The sequence below is a fragment of the Ambystoma mexicanum genome, chromosome 3p (genome assembly GCF_040938575.1).
Source record: "Ambystoma mexicanum isolate Mex_15411 chromosome 3p, UKY_AmexF1_1, whole genome shotgun sequence".
NCBI classification, from domain to species: Eukaryota; Metazoa; Chordata; class Amphibia; order Caudata; family Ambystomatidae; genus Ambystoma; species Ambystoma mexicanum.
The window spans coordinates 147078146-147094908 of record NC_090925.1 but is presented as its reverse complement, the minus strand read 5'-3'; the positions used below and the strand labels follow the sequence as shown (position 1 = coordinate 147094908).

General features: G+C 49.8%; 1 long non-coding RNA gene across 1 annotated transcript in view; it reads right to left on the bottom strand.

The window, feature by feature from the left end:
* Window positions 1–619: 619 nt before the first annotated feature.
* The window catches only part of LOC138580173 (uncharacterized), a 147458-nt gene continuing 131314 nt past the window's right edge, over window positions 620–16763 (bottom strand). Inside the window, exon 2 of the long non-coding RNA XR_011304195.1 lies at window positions 620–944. This is a non-coding gene — a long non-coding RNA (uncharacterized lncRNA). The remainder of the gene's footprint in view (window positions 945–16763) is intronic.

Below are 16763 nucleotides of genomic sequence, written 5' to 3'. Positions count from 1 at the left end.
GCTAAACTCTTTTGCATGTGAAAGCCCCTTCCAAGATCACAAATTACAGAAAAGAAGGGATATTGAAGTGGAGCTCTAGTTCCTTCCCTGACCACCTGCCTCCAATTGTCAACTCTCAGCAACAGGCCCCCCAGCCACAGCGGCTGGCATCTGAATCTATGCCTCCATATGTCTGAACCACCACCATAGTTCTGTCCTCGCCTCTGGGGAGATTGGTACTCTCTGTTCATACGATAACGAAGGGATATTGCCGTTTTTTGCTTAACTGAAAGTGGATACCTTTTCCTTTGGCCTTTCAATGGCAATGTAACCCTGGAAGCATTATTAGAGACATTATTTGCAGTGGTGACTGAAGCTTGGGGACGTACTTTTATATACCGGTTTAACTCTGATTCTGAGCTGTGTACAAAATAAGAAAAGTGCCATTTCCTTGATCGAAAGACACTTTTCTTGTTTGCCCCATGTTCTGTGCCTATGTTTAAAAAAGGCACAGAATATGGGGCAAAAAAGAAAAGTGTCTTTTCATCACGGAATGACACTTTTTTGAGCTCAGAATACTGATTTTCCATACTAACGTTGTAGAAAGTCAAGACTCTATAAAAGACTCAGAGGCAAAGGATTATGCTTTATGCTTTCTCTCTTTACTTTAAACTCGAGCAGCATTGAAACTATTACAACCATATACAAATTTACACATTAAAAAACTACATTTCCCAAGGAATAGTCTTTTTTGTGTAGTCCATTCTGATATGCTAAACTAGAACACGTGACATTTCCAACCAATCCTGTCACTCATAGTCTAATATCTTCCTTTCCATTCCTCTGTTCTTCCTCTTTCTTTGTCTGTCTCAAACTTCAAGACTTGCGCCCCAACCGGTGGGCGCTGCCTTCTGCCGTGGCCTTCTCTTCCCTTGCTCATGATCCTGTTGTCTTCACCTCTGTTCCTGTAGAGTAATCAAACAACAAGCTGAGACTAGCTGCGATAAGGTGGGCATTCGTTACGATACAGTAATCTTTTACAACATTAGAATTCCATATGTATTACATGCATTTAACAAAATCCATATAACGATTGACTGGGTGGGGGGGGCGTGGCTTGGAAGCCATGTGAAAGGACGTGTCTGTACGGGGGCTCCCGAAGATCCGCACATTATCCGACTGAAAACAGTGCAAGGACCGATGCAATTTTGCTGAGACCGATATGACTGCGCGCATGAAACTCAGGTGAACGTGAGGTTATGTTTTGACACGTGCCTGCACCGTGAGAGCGCAACAAAAAGTTAAAAGAAGATCTGGAGGCGAGAGTGCGCTGAACGAGAAAATGGCCGCCGCCGCCGAACGAAGGAACAAAGGGGTGCTTGATCTGGGCGCCTGTCGGTCGCACTGGAGCATGGTGATGGTGTAGGTGCATGACGCGGGTGCATCGAGGTCATTAAGGACACCCAGTCCTGCGAGGCCGACGGCGTGGACCTGGGAAGGGAGCAGGGCCTGATCGAAGATACTTTATACCCGGATCGTGCGGTGTGACCGGGAACTGTGCCCCGGGCCCTTTGTGGCCTAAAGTGGACCTCAGAGGGCGAGACGTGACCTGGCCTAGCTAGGTAAACAGAAAAGATGGCCGGGGGTGCCGGAGGACAGAGGAACTTAGTGTCAGAGAAGTGGTGATAACAACGGGGCACCCGCAGGGCGCACTGTGAAACCCTGCCCCAGATCCGAGCGGGGATTGAAGGACGTGAGACATGTCTAACAAGCCCCTGAGAGCGAAGACCAAACAGCACACGCTCGACGAATACGCTAAAACGCCTCCCGGCCCAGACGGAGCCAAAAGCAAGGACAAAACGCAAGCCAAGGAAATGGCCGCCGGGGGTGCGAACCACGAGGTCCTCGCTGCGATCGCAGACCTGAAAGCGACCTGGGAGACCAAGCTCCAACTCGCTGTGGCTGAATTGAAGACCGCAATGGAACTCCAGGTCGGGGCAGTACAGGAGGACGTGAACCTCCTAAGGCAGGATGTGCGTACCCTGGCAGAGCGTACAGAGACTTTGGAGAAAGAATTGGGCCCTACCGCGGCGGATTGCGCTGTGCATAAGCGTGAACTCCATGCCCTGGTGCAACGCGTGGGCAACTTGGAGAGTAGGGCGGAGGAGGCAGAAGGGCGCGCCCGGAGGAACAACATTCGCATCGTAGGCCTGCCGGAGGGAACTGAGGGCCACAATCCAACGGAATTTATTGAAAACATGCTACTGCAGGAGATCACGGGAGGCACCCTGTCGCAGGGTTTTGCGGTTGAGAGAGCGCACAGGGCCTTAACTAGGAAGCCACCACCGGGAAACCCGCCCAGGCCAGTGATAGCTAAGATCCTTAATTACCGGGACCGAGAAAGGATCCTTGAACACTTCCGCAAGGGAGGCACAATACAACGAGGAGCGGCGAATATAACGGCCTATCCCGACTACACCCTGCAGGTACAGCGCAGTCGTATGAACTTCGGAACGGTGAAGAGGAGATTGCGGGAAGCGGGGCTTAAATACATGTTGCTCTATCCGGCCAAACTGAAGGTCTTCTTTCAGAGCAAGCTACTGTTCTTTGTCACCCCGGAGGATGCTATGGAGTGGTTGGATGCACACAACTGCCCTCAGGAGTCAGATGTTCAGACAGCCGGTGGAAAATAAAGGACGAGATAAGTAACGCTGTAGGCCCGGTCGGGCCATGAACATTGGGACTAGATTATAGTCACTGAACTCGCTTGAGAACATGCACGCGTCAGGGGTTATGAAACGTGGTCCTTGCGCGGACATGGTTGCGAAGTTGTGGAGCCGCCTGAAGCCACCCTTTACACCCCCTTTTTGTGTTTAGTTTAGTCACTGTTAGTAGGGTGACACCCTGTCGGGTTCTCTATTTGGGTTACCAAGGAGGACCGAACACAGGGATGCCTGAGATCCAGGGATGGAGCTGGGCAGTGGTTGGGGGTAGGGGTTTGGGGGGGAGTTTTAGTTTTTGTATGAGCCTGAGGGTGGAACCGGGAGTGGGGGTTCGCAAGTGGGGAGGGATTGCCTTGGATGGGGGGAGGAAACTACTGATAGGCCATGGGAGACCTTAGGATACTAACGTGGAACGTTAGGGGGCTTAACAGCTACCTTAAGCGAAATAAAGTCATGTTGTATCTCAAGAGGCAGAAGATAGACGTAGCCCTGCTACAGGAGACACATCTAAAGCGAGAGAAACTGGAGTTGGTAGGGAGGAAGTGGAAGGGAACAGTGGTAGGATCAACGTACTCCGCCTATGCCAGAGGAGTGCTGGTGTGGGTGGCGCCACACGTCCCATTCAAGCTAATTGAGGAGGTTGTGGGGGAGGATGGGAGGTTGGTTATGGTGAGGGGGCTGGTAGAGAACAAAGTAGTGTGCATTGTAAATACATACGCGCCTAACCAGGAAACGGCGACATATTTTAGGACGCTGTGCACCAAGCTCAGTGTTGGGATGGGGGGCACGGTGATATGGGGTGGTGACTTTAATTGCGTGTTGAACCCCAAGGAGGATAGGTCGGATGACAAGATGGCTGGGCCCGGTCCGGCGGCTAGGGTATTGCAGACGCTGCTGGCGAATTTTGGCCTAGTTGATGTGTGGAGAGCGAAACACCCGAGCGCGAGACAATACTCGCACTATTCGGCTCCGCATCTACTGCACACGAGGCTTGACTACTTTTTCACCACGCCAGACATAGTCGCGGAGTGCGACCATATAGAATACAGGGCGAGGGTCCTCTCTGACCACTCACCCCTGGTCATGCGATGGCAACTGTATCCCCCACGAGCGCGTATACCAACATGGCGCCTAAGGGCGGAGGCACTCAAAGACCCCGCCTTCAGAGAGGATATCAGGGAAGAGATAATTGCTTATTTTGAGGTGAATAAAGGGAGCGTTAAGTCGGCTGGCACCTTATGGGAGGCCTTTAAGGTTGTAATGCGGGGGATCGCCATTGCGAAGTCTAAGGGATTGATGGGGGGAGTCCTGGCGGATTTGCATAGAGCTGAGACCGCGCTGGAGGAGGAGTTGAAAGGTGGTGGGACAGATGCAGAGGCGGTCTCTAAGTTGCAGCAAGAGTGTGCGGAACATTGGGACAGGCTCTGTAATTTGAATTATAGAAAGTATACTGAGAGACTGCATGCGGGGGGAGATAAAACGGGCCGACTCTTGGCTTGGCTGTACAAGAGTGAGACCCCATGATCCCCGATCAGAATGGTAACCAATGAAAAGAGGGAGGAGGTAGACACCCAAGAAGGCGTGAACAGGGCATTCGTGGAATACTATAAGGTCCTATACGAAGATCGCGAGGGGGGCAGCCAGGAGGAGATAGACGAAGTGCTGGAAGATGTAGGCTTGCCCAAGGTCAGCGATGAGGAGCGAGAGGAGCTGGATGCTCCGATCACCCTGGAAGAGCTGAAGGAGATTGTGAGACAGTTGCCCACTAGTAAGACCCCAGGGGCAGATGGGTTCCCCAGTGAATTTTATAAAGTTTATGCAGAGGAAGTGCTCCCGCCCATGTTGGAAATGCTCAACGAAGCGTACGAGATGGGATGGTTGCCGGAGTCACTTAGGGAGGCGATTATAATACCGCTCCCCAAGCCAAATAAACCGGGACATGATTGTGGCTCCTACAGGCCCCTGTCGATGTTGAACCAAGATAGCAAGATCCTGACAGCTGTCCTGGCTACTAGAATGCGTAGAGTGATCGGCAAGTTGATCCACCCTGACCAGACGGGCTATGTCCCTAATAGGAACATCACTCACAACCACAGGCGCCTCCACAGGGTGGTCGAGTGGGGTGGTGGTGAGGACGGCGAAATGGCGATAGTAGCATTGGACGCGGTTAAGGCGTTCGACTCTGTTCGATGGCCTTGGCTGCTAGCGGCTCTGAAAGGGTACGGGATGGGACCAGGTTATGTTAGGTGGGCCGAGATGTTATACAGTGCACCACTGGCCAGGGTCCGTACGGGCGCAGTGGTGTCAGAGAGATGGCAGTTGGGCAGAGGCACTAGACAAGGGTGTCCTTGGTCCCCTATGTTGTACATCCTGGCCCTAGAACCCTTGGCGATTTACCTCCGGCAACAATATGACCCGGTCGGCATCGAGGTAGGAGGAGAGTGTCACCTTATATCCCTGTATGCGGATGATATGCTGTTATACCTAAGATACCCAGAAGAAAATTTGCAGTATGTCTTAGAGGTGATGGGGAGGTACGCCTGGTTGTCCGGTATAGCGGTGAACCCTCAGAAATCCACTCTATTTCCGCTGGGGGGCTATGTGGGGACTCCAGTGGAGAGGTTGCCAGTGTTGCAGATCCCGTGGGCGACGAGATCCTTTAGATACTTGGGGATTGATGTGTATCATACGACCGTGGAAGAGCACAAGTATAACACGGAACTTGCTGTGGGGAAGATCGAGAAATGTATGAGGTTCTGGGAAAGATTGCCACTAGCGATGATGGGCCGAGGAGCCATGCTTAAAATGGTGGTGCTGCCCAGGCTTCTGCATTATTTTAACAACATCCCCTACATGATTCCTAAGAAGTTTTTTGTGAGGCTACACAGTGTTTGCAGAGAATTCCTGTGGCACGGCATGCGCAACAGAGTCGCACTGTGGAAGCTGCAGAACTTCTATGAGAAGGGCGGAATCAAGCTGCCGAACTTTGAGGCATATTATGTAGCAGCGCAGCTACAATATGTGTCCAGGTGGCTCTCTGATGAAGAGACCCCTGAACACAGGCTGTTTGGGAGGGATTGCTCCCCTTTTTACTTGAGAGAGGTGATCTGGGTGGCTAATGCATGCATGAGGGAGCGGCCTAGTATGCTAGCTTTGGGACGGAACATGTGGAAACGGGCCTGCCGGATGATGGGCAACCCTCTGCCGTGTGTATTGCAGTTCCCATTGGTCGCACTGGCGAGGGGAGATGGGCAGCTCAGGGCAACCATTCGGATATACTGGGAGTCAGTGGGGTTGGTCACCATGGGAGATATTTGGCAGGATGGGATCATCTTGGAGTTCGAAGAATTAGAGGCAGGGTCGGGACTGCACAGGGGTCAATATATGACATATCACAGGATAGTGCAGGAGATCCGGAATAAGTGGCCCGAAACTACCCTGGCCGATGAACCGGATGCCCCGGTGGAGATACTATATGACACATCGGAGGGCGGGCACGAGGTCTCTAGGTTGTATGAGATGTTGATGATGAAGGCTGGGAGCGATTTAGGGCACTTGAGACTGGAATGGGAAACGGAGATGGGGGCCCCGATGACAGATGGGTTGTGGGAGCGAGCCCTTGGGTATCATAAAAAAGTATCGAGAAATGCCAGGTTCAAGCAAATACAGCTTTATATAACGCACAGAGCATACCTGACCCCTTTGAGAATATCCAAATTTCGGGGTGTTGGACGCCAGGCGTGCCCCAAGTGCGACGAGGAGAATGCAGACATGATACACATGTTTTGGGCGTGCCCAGTAATTGCAAGCTATTGGGGCGAAGTGGCGCAGAAGCTGGCAGGAAAGGGTGTCACACTCAAAGTGGATTCAGCTTGGGCCTGCTTACTGGGGGGATATCCCAGAGCGCGTAAACTTAGACATGTCGATAAATTGAAAGATCTGGCTTATGTGCTTGCTAAACGTAGGATTGCCATGGGTTGGAAAGAGTGTCATAAACCACGAACGGAGGTCTGGTGGAGGGATCTCCAAAAATGGGCGGAGGCCGAGACGGCTGTGTGGCGAGACGCCAGTATCGCAGGGGAGGACGAGGAAATGTGCTCTCTTGCGGCATGGAAACTGTTAATAGCTGAACTGTTTGGAACGGGGTCAGCTTCAATTGACTCTGAGAGTGCTGACGCCCCCTCGCCCACAGCGGATACCAATGGCGAACACCATACAGGCTCATAGGGGGGAGGGATGGGGATTGCAGTGTTGTTTGTTGTTAAATGTGTTTATCTATGTTCAAGTTGTAATGTTGTGTGGTTTATATATATAAAATAAAAATATATTTAAAAAAAAAAAAACGATTGACTGGGTGGGATAATGCTTCGCCTCTGTGTCTTTAATAGAATCTTGACTTTCTATTACGTTAGTATGGAAAATCAGTATTCTATGTCAAGACCGGAGGCTCGGATTATGCTTGTTCAAAGCTTACTCACCACCAATGTAGACTTCTCATTTATCAGTCTAAAATAAAATGGTTTGAACGTTGACTCCCTCGACCAGTCTGCTGCCTTTAGGATGTCCTTCAACCTAGCTCCTGCGTTATATGCTTTTGACGGCATAGCTCCTCTAATGGAATGTGCCCGTAGGTTCCAATGTCAATGCCCGCCTGAAGCACACACCATATAACCCAGGGTCGCCCTTGCTATGGCCTTGAAAGGTTTCCTTAGTGAGATGAACAATTGAGTTACCCCGGTTGCTCCAAGAGTACCTGTCATTTCTTAGCAAGCTTTCAGACACCGGAGCGGGCATAAATTGGGTTGGTCCGGGAAAGCTGAGTATGAAACTTTCCTGGTACCTGTTTTAGTTCTCTTGCTAATGTAAAATGTGACCCCCGAAGGGCTAAAGAATCTCCTCTCTATTTTGAGTGCCTTTACATCAGACACCCTTTTGCAAGATATGAGGCAGAGCAGTGTAGTGAGCTTTGCCTATATTGCTTTCCTTGTTGAGTGCTCATTGTCTGGCCAGTTATTAAACAAATTCAGGACCGTATTCACCTCCCATGTCTGTGAATATTTCGGTAATGGTGGTCTCAAAAGTCTCACTCCTCTGAAGAGTCTACATACAAGTAGGGGTTCTCCTACCACCACATTCCCTATCTTAGGGTGGCAGGCAGATATGGCTGATCTACATGTGTTTACTGTTCTGTATGCTTTGCCTTGTGCTGCCAAAGCCGCTAGAAAATTCACTATCTGAGTTACATCTGCTCTAGTGGGATGTATGTGTCGCTCCACACACCAGCTATTCCACCGTGCCCGAGCCAATCTGTAGGCCTTTCTGGTACCCGTGCCCAAGCTTCCTCAATGAATTTTTCAGTGTCTCCCGAAAGTCTTGACTTCTGCCAGGCTCTCCATAAGTCGCCCACGCAATCAGTCTCAAGTCCCCCACCCGGTGCAGTGGATTACTCTCCCCCACTGGATTCCGAATCAGGTCCTTGAACTGGGGAAGTAACAGTGGTTTATCGATTGACAATTCCAGATGGTCCGGGAACCATACCAGACTTCTCCAGTCTGGCGTTACTATTATTAGTGTCGCCTGTTGTCTCCTGATCTGTGCGACCGCTCTCGGAATCATTGCAAAAGGTTGAAAAGAGTATTCTTTTTCCGGTCCCCACTTTTGTAGAAATGCGTCTGCTGCCTCCGTTGCTGGATCCGGCCTGCAGCTGAAGAAGTGACTCAGCTGCGCGTTCAGCCTGGATGCAAAAGATACGTCTTGCATGATCCCCTAATTTCCATTAGCGATAGGAATACTGTCCTGTCTAGTTGCCAGTCACTGGCATCTCTCAGGTGCCTCGAATTCCAGTCTGCCACTTAGTTCTGCAGATATTCTGCTGTAATGCTGATCTTGTTCTATAGGCACATGCACCAGAAATCCTTTGCCAGCTCAGCTAGCATCCTGGACTTCATCCCCCCCAGCCTGTTTATGTAGTGTACTGTGAAGACGTTGTCCATCTTCAGTAATACACAATAGTTCACCTTGTCTTAGGTCCAACATCTTACTGCGTAGGACCCCACCATCAGCTCCAGACAATTGAAGTGGAGCTCTAGTTCCTTCCCTGACCACCTGCCTCCAATTGTCAACTCTCAGCAACAGGCCCCCCAGCCACAGCGGCTGGCATCTGAATCTATGCCTCCATGTGTCTGAACCACCACCATAGTTCTGTCCTCGCCTCTGGGGAGATTGGTACTCTCTGTTCATACGATAACGCTTTCCGCAGGTGTTGGATCTTCAGGCGTTTAAGAGCTCTGTAGTGCAGTGGCCCGAGAAGATCACCTGAATGGATGATGCGAGTCTCCCTACCAATCTGGCTAGCTCTCTGAGCGATAACTCTTCTTTCGCTATTATTGAGCTGATCTCTTTCTTGATCACATTCACTTTGTCTTTTGGTAGTCTGAGCGTGGCTGTTCTCATGTCTATCACGAAACTTAGGAACTTTATTGTGTGAACCAGCTCCAAAGCGGATTTCTCCCAATTTATGAGAAATCCCAGATTCTGCAATAGTTGGATTGCTACCTCTGTCTGCTGTACCAGCCTCACCCTGTCTTGTCCCATCAGACAAAAGTCGTCTAGGTATACTATCAGTCTGATGCCTTGTTCTCTGAGGTGACTCACAACTGTCTGCATTAACTTTATAAAGGCTCAAGGCATTCATGCTAGAACAAATGGGAGGCATGTGAATTCCCACTTCTGACCTCTCCACCAGAATTTAAGGAACCTCTGATGTTCCTTCGCGATTGGGATCATCAAGTAGGCATCTCTGAGGTCTATCCTGACCAGCCAATTCTCTGCCTGTAACACGTCCCTCAAGAGATGAATACCTTCCATTTTAAATGTCTGTATGTTATGAAGGCGTTCAAACTTCTCAAGTTTATCACTGGCCTCTGTTTCTTTTTGACCCTTAGCAAGAACATATTGCTTACAAACCCGTTTGAGGAATCGGACTCTAGTGCAATGGCACCCTTCTTCTCTAGTTCTATTATCTCCTTGTCTAATAACTTTTCGTCCTCTTTGCTGAACCTTATGGGCCTAAGGTATTCTACTTGTACTGCTTCTTCCCAGAATTCTAGTTGGAAACCCTGTAGCATTTGTTCGACCCATGTATCTCCTGAAAGCTCTCTCCACTGTTCTAAGAACCGTGCTGTTCTCCCCCCTATCACTGGGGTCCTTGCATCTATTGGCTGAGTGTGTAATGCTCTGATCAGTCTCACCTGTGTGAAGTGGGAGAATGGAAGAAACGGCTCCCAACAATCATCTCCCACCCTTGGCCTAGAGGATCACAGCCCAGACATCCACCACGAGAGGAGTTTGCCCATATACCAGATGACCAAGTACCCTGGTACAAGAACATACGGATGTGCCCACCCGTGTGCCTGCCAGCCTGCCATACCCTCGCCGACGCCTGCGGCATGGAGGGACTCGACTGAATCATCCAGCACTAACTCAACACATCGTTAGAGATGCCATGACGACTCAGCCAACGGACAGAATACCCGTGCAACATACACACTGGACACTCCCACACTAATCCGCACGAAGAACATATTCAGTGCTATGACGTAGGTGACGGACACACCCACAGACGCGCATCTTTATTATTTTTCACTTAGGCTTCTCAAAATGCAGAAACTCAAGACGCACAATGAACTCATCTAAAAGCGTGCTTACGCTTCTCCTAAACCCATGTGCAACAACGAAAAGTCTAATGAAGACACGAAACTGGGGACAAAACAATATGGCACCATGACCTAAAGCGCCTGTGTACCAAACGGCTCCACTTATACACCAGGCCCGAGTAGGCCTCAAGCAAGAGTTTTCCATGAACATTGAATGAGCAAGAGTACAGTTGCTGAGCCCGCAGAATGAGCCCGACGGAAGCAGACAGTCAAGGGCACGATGTTGCTAACTCGCATGCGAGCCCATGGTGAAGTGAGAGTGTCAGGACGGACGCGTACGTTCCTTGACCCATCCCTGCCGTTTGTTCAATAAACTGCAGAACCACCTTGCTTCTTGCGTGTGCCTCATACTCATTTTTGGGATACACGGGAGGAGTTGGGGCCTCCCTGCCCGGAGGTCCGCGGATGGCTCTGCCGACCTCGGAAGAATTTCCCCCCGACAAGTTGGAGGCACTGCTGAGATCTGTTTGAGGTCTGCTTTTATTTTTTTTTTTATTTTTCCGAGTGCCCCCGTTGGGAGGAGGCCCGGCGGCGCGGCCCCCTCTGCCGCTGCCCCCTTTTGAGGACTACAGGACCATCGCGGAACTGCGAGAAGACCGGACAGCGCAATCCGGATATTGGCCCTCGGGAACCGGTTGAGAAGTATCCCGCCCGCGGTTGGCGAGTGTCCAGACGTGGTCCAGACGAGGGGAGGTGGCGAGCCGCTTGGAGGGGTGCACGCAGTCGAGCGGCCCCGCATCAGGAGCACTTGATGAGTATGCCACGCACAACAAGCAATGTGAAATTGTGAGGGAGGGGGGAGGAATTGAATGTGGGAAGCGGGAGGTGTTACACAGGTGCGCGGCGAAGGTTTGACAAATTAGTGTTGGCAATGAATGAATGGTAGCCGGACAAGTGCGAGAGCAGTCCGCTACGTTACGGGAGAGAAGGGGGCGGAGCATGAAAACATCACGTGCGGCCACTCGGAGACACTGATTGGCATAGGTCGCGACCACGTGTAAGGGTCGGCGTGCGTGCGCGGTTTCCTACGATTTGGTGATTATTGATCAATGAGTAGATGAGGATCCCTATTGATCGAGCAGGAAACTCGATAGGTAGATGACGTTTCCCTGTAGGCGGTAGCTAGCTGGTTGCCCAATACGGAAGATAATTGGCTGGTTAAGCCCTCCTGTCGAGGGGCGTATCACACGCGAGGCGATGCAGCGTGCGCAGTCCGATTATATTGTTGATTACCTTGTTCCAGGCGTGACAGGAAGACAGCTGTGGGGTTGACGGGGGTGGATTGCAAATATATATTTTGAACTTTTGAAGAATTTGCCAGTAGTTTGAAAAAAATAGGTGACGTCACCAGTAGGGCTTTTCATAGGATATTTCGAATAGAAGGCACATATATATTTTTTTTTTTTTTAAAGTGGAGGGGAGCGGAAACGGAGGTAAACGGTACTGAATTGGCCAGGGGGGAAGGCAGAAAAAGGGGCATGGCTGCGCACGGAGAACGCCGGCCACGGCAAGTATAAAGGAGGGAGGAGGCGCGAGTGGGGTGGCAGTATAGGAACGTAATAAGGGGCACACAGCCGCAGGGGGCTACGTGCGCCTCGGCCGCAGGGGGCCGTAAAGGTGGGAAAGAAAGAAAAGAACATATAAACGTGAATGCTATATTTTACATTTTACATTGTCGGATTATCACAAGTCCCCAAAAATTTACGGGGCCAGGTAAGAGGCTGTGCATTATAAACTGCCAGTAAGGTAACGACTACCAAATAGGGGACGGACAACGAGTAGGAGAACTACGATGTCATACGGGACAGGATCGGGAGGGTGGGGGAACACCCTCACAACCCCGTTACAACACATATGTAAAACATTATCGCCCCACAGGGAGAAATTGATGAAGTATAGCATTGAATGGACACAGGGGACGGACAACAAAATGACGACACCATGGCCACCTAACGGTAGTTTCGATCCGTATATCCAACATTCACTATTGACCCATCTGCACAACACATACAAAGGGAAGAAGTTGACACACCACGTGGAGGTGTTTAACTTATGGAGAATGTTCCAAGGGTCCCGACCAGGACCAAACGGAATGTTTGTTATGGGTGGAACAATGGAGGAAGAGAAGATTAAGGAGGAGGGAGAGAATGGGGAAAAGGAGAGTGAAGGCACACAGAACACGGGGAATGGAGGAGAGGGAGGAGAGAAGGGTAACAACATAAGTGGAAAGGAAATAAAAAAGGAACAGACAGAAGATATACCCCTAGCGAAGGTGGTGAAAATGGAGGGAGGGGGGTTATATCCTCTAACAGAACTACGAGACATGGTTCAATTGAGGGCGGCTGAGGGGTACTCGAACCCACCATACAGCCCGCCACCGTATACTGCCGCAGGTAACTACACAGGAAGGGAACAGAGCAGCACGACGGGATCAGCCTGCACGAAAATACCGGCAGGAGGAGCAGGTGAGGAACGGATCGCTGGAATAGGACAGGATGAGTGGGTAGCTGCGCAGGTATTATTGAAATTACGAGGTTCATTAACGGAAGAAGAGGAGGAGGTAGTGAGGAAAACGGAGGAGGATGACACCAGAAGGAGCAACGGGACAGGGGAAGAGGGGAAAATAAAGGGGGAAAAGCTGTTAAGGCGGAAGGAAGAGATGTTGGAGGAACGACTGGAAGAACTAAGAGATGAGCAGAATACACTGATCAAGCAGCTCGATAGGGAGGAAAGAGAGAGAGCACGAAAAAAGAAGGAAAGCAAGGACGAGCTGGACAAAATAAGGGAACGGAATGAGGAGAAAAGGAGAGAAGCAGAAAGGATGAAGGCAGCAGCAGAAAGGGTATCTAGAGCAGCACTACGTGACAAGAAGAGGGAAGAAGAAGAGGAAGAAGAGAAATTGGAAACATGTAGAAGAAAATTACTATCAGAAACGACAAGGAAATACGAAGAAAGAAGGATGATAGAGGGCATATTAGAGAAGGAAAGAGCGAGATGGGAAAGAAAGAAAGAAAGAATAATGGAAAAAATGAATATTAAATCATTGAAGGAATATATAAAGGAAAGAGCAGAAATTGATAGAGGAACAGTGGTAAAATGTGAAGGAGAGTGAGAAGAAAGGAGAGGGGGGAGTGAATTAAGTAAGTACCTATACAGAGACACAGAAGTAGCAACAACATCGCAACAAAGGGGAACAGCTGGGAAAGAAAGCAATGAAGGAATAGATTTAATTGACTTACAAACAGTAACAATAAAGGGGAAAAGGGCAGAGTGGGGGTTGCCATTAACGGAGGGCTTTTGTAGTGAGGAAGAAGAAGGGATTGAGAGGGAAGGGGGAGATAGTGAAGGGGAAAGTTTAGATAAACTATACATCACTAGGACAAACAGAGAATCACCCTGGGTATGCAGGAGAAAGGAAGAAGTGGAGGGAAGTGAGGAGGGTGAGCAAGGGTTAGTAGTAAAGCAGACACGTGCAGTAACACCGTCACCCTCCCGCCCAACATGCTCCACTACCCCGCGCTCATTACGTGCGGCAGCCCCATCTAACCCAGCGCCCTTCCCACGTGACCTGACCCCCTATGCAGGGAAGCTTAGGGACCTCCCTGGGCGTAGGCAGAGAGAACAACTACACACGCCCATATTAGATAGAGGGAAAGATATAAGAAAAGGACGAGAGGGAGGTGAACAAGCTACGTGCCATATGGAGCCAATTGACGATGTAGACGAGAGAGAGGAAGAGGAGGGGTGTACAGATTCGATTGTGTGGGACCCAAAGGGCCAACAAGGACACAACCTAATGCCACTTCTGGAGAGGGGAGGGGTTAGACCACAATACGTCCCCTGGAAGCATGCAGACAAGGAAAATATAAAGTGCAGGCTCCCATCACTAAGTGGAGGTGCGGGTAAATGGATATATGAAATGGAAAAGCACACCGCAGGACAAAAGTTGGCAGTGGGGGATGTCAAGGGCCTTCTAATATCAATATTAGGGGATGCAGCGGATGAGATCTGGAAGAGAGCGGGCTTCCCCGGGGTAACAATAACAAACACGTCACATGATGAGGCACCATTCGCGAACTGTAGACATGCATTATGGCAGGCACTAAGGGTACAGTACCCAGACACATCAGACATAGGGGCAATTACCTCGCGCAAGATGCGTGACAACGAAGATCCTGTTGATTATGTCCAGGAAATTCAAGAGAAATGGTGCATGGAAACTAGAGAGCCGTGGGACAAGACACCAGCAATATTTTATCATATACTAGTGCAAGGGCTCCCAGACGTAGTTCAGAAGCAACTGAAGAAGGTAGTGGGGATGGAAGCAAAAGCATGGCCAGAAATACAACTCACAATAGTGCACCATTGTAGAACATGGCAAGAAAAGATGAGACAAAAGGAAGAGGATAGAAAAACAGAAGAGGCCAAATTAGTGCAGAAAAAACTTAATAAATATACGAGGGAAGGTGCATTAATAACCACACCTGCAACAATGACTCAAAGCCCCACACAAGTAGTGGCTGCACTGGATCCCTCTCAAATTCAATCATCACAGACTATAACACAACAGCAGCCACCACTCCCACCATACACAACCAACATGGGAGGTGGGTACACAACACCAGGAGCTGGGTATTATAATTACAACAGGGGGCGGGGAGGAATGATGAGAGGTAGAGGATACGGATATAACTTACAACAGCAGGTGGGAGGACTTAGAAACTACTACCCCACGGGGCAACCAGTATATCAGGACAACACAGGTAATTTTCCATGGCAGAGCAGGGAACCACCAGTGTGCTGGATCAGAGGATTAGTAGGGCACATGTCACGCACATGTAGAGTAAGACCAGGCACACCATCCTGGAATGAACAGGGGCAACAAGGGCACACACAGGAGCAGCAGGGCATCCAACAACAGCAGCATTTGCAAATGGGAAATGGACAACAACACCTAGTAACTCAACCACAGCCACAGGCATATTTGCCACCGCAACAACAGGTGGCGTTAACACAACAGCCCCAAACACAGCAGGTACAACAACCCGCACAAATCCAAGACAACATCATATCCTCTACCAATACACAGTTACAGCAAACACAACTGGGTAGGGTGACGGTCCTGGGACACAACCCTTACACTGGAAGTGGTCAATCTTTATACCTCCAATAGGACAGCCCACAGACGGCCTTGGTGTGTCCCATCCTGTCAGTAACACCTAACAGTGCGGAGGAACCACGCATAGAGGTGACGATAGGTGCCAAAAAATTATCATTCCTTGTTGACACTGGGGCGACCCGGTCCTGCATAAGGGAAGGGAAATTTAATATGTCAGGTGAAGCCATGAACACACAAGGATTCTCTGGGGCTAGGGGATTGGTTCCCTTTACTGATAACATTCCCTTATCTATAGGGGATTATGACATGTCAGTTCCACTCTTGTACTCTAGGGCCTCACCAGTGAATATACTGGGGAGAGACATCATGAGCAGACTGAATATGACGATCTCCTTTACGGAGGACGGCATAATATGCTCCACCCCAGGAATTAACATGCTCACTGCACGACAAATCATGCAAGCATACTGTGGACAGACAGTGGCTAGGGCTGAGCCAGTGGATGGTGAACTGTTCCAGTACGGGACAGACATGGCATTTGCATGGATGCCAGGGATTGAAGGAAAGTTTTGGAGAAGGCCAGCAGCATACTTGTTTAGACCTGAAACGCCAACGAATGAACCAGAAGGGAAGGTGATCCCGGTGGACATAGAAAGCATAATGGCAACTGCTGATTGCATCGCAGTACATGCCCAAGACAGTGAAGGAAGGGCTTGGAGGGCAGTGATAGCACTAGCAGAAGGATGTAGGCTCACCCAGGTGTCAGATGAGGAGCTCTTCTCAGAAGGAAAGGAAGAAGGTGAAATGATGTTTATGATGAGTGTGGAAATTTGGCTAAGAGTAACTTACAAACAAGTGGCACAGAAAATGGCAATGGCACTTGAGGCACCCACGTCCACCCCAGTTCCATTTTTTGAAGAGGATATGGCAAAGGTACCTACATCATTATGGACTACCAGTCCCTATGACGTGGGATGCATAAAAAGCATTGGGGGAATGAGGATAAAATTGAAAAAGGGTGCAATACTACCCAGAGTGAAACAATACCCACTATCAAAAGAGGCAGATGAGGGCATATATGAAACAATAACGGCCCTCATAAACAATGGCATATTGGTCCCATCGGAATCACCATGCAACACTGCTGTGTACCCAGTGCGCAAGGCTAAAGGGGGGTCTTGGCGCTTCATACAGGACCTCAGGCCCTTGAACAACATAGTGGAAGCA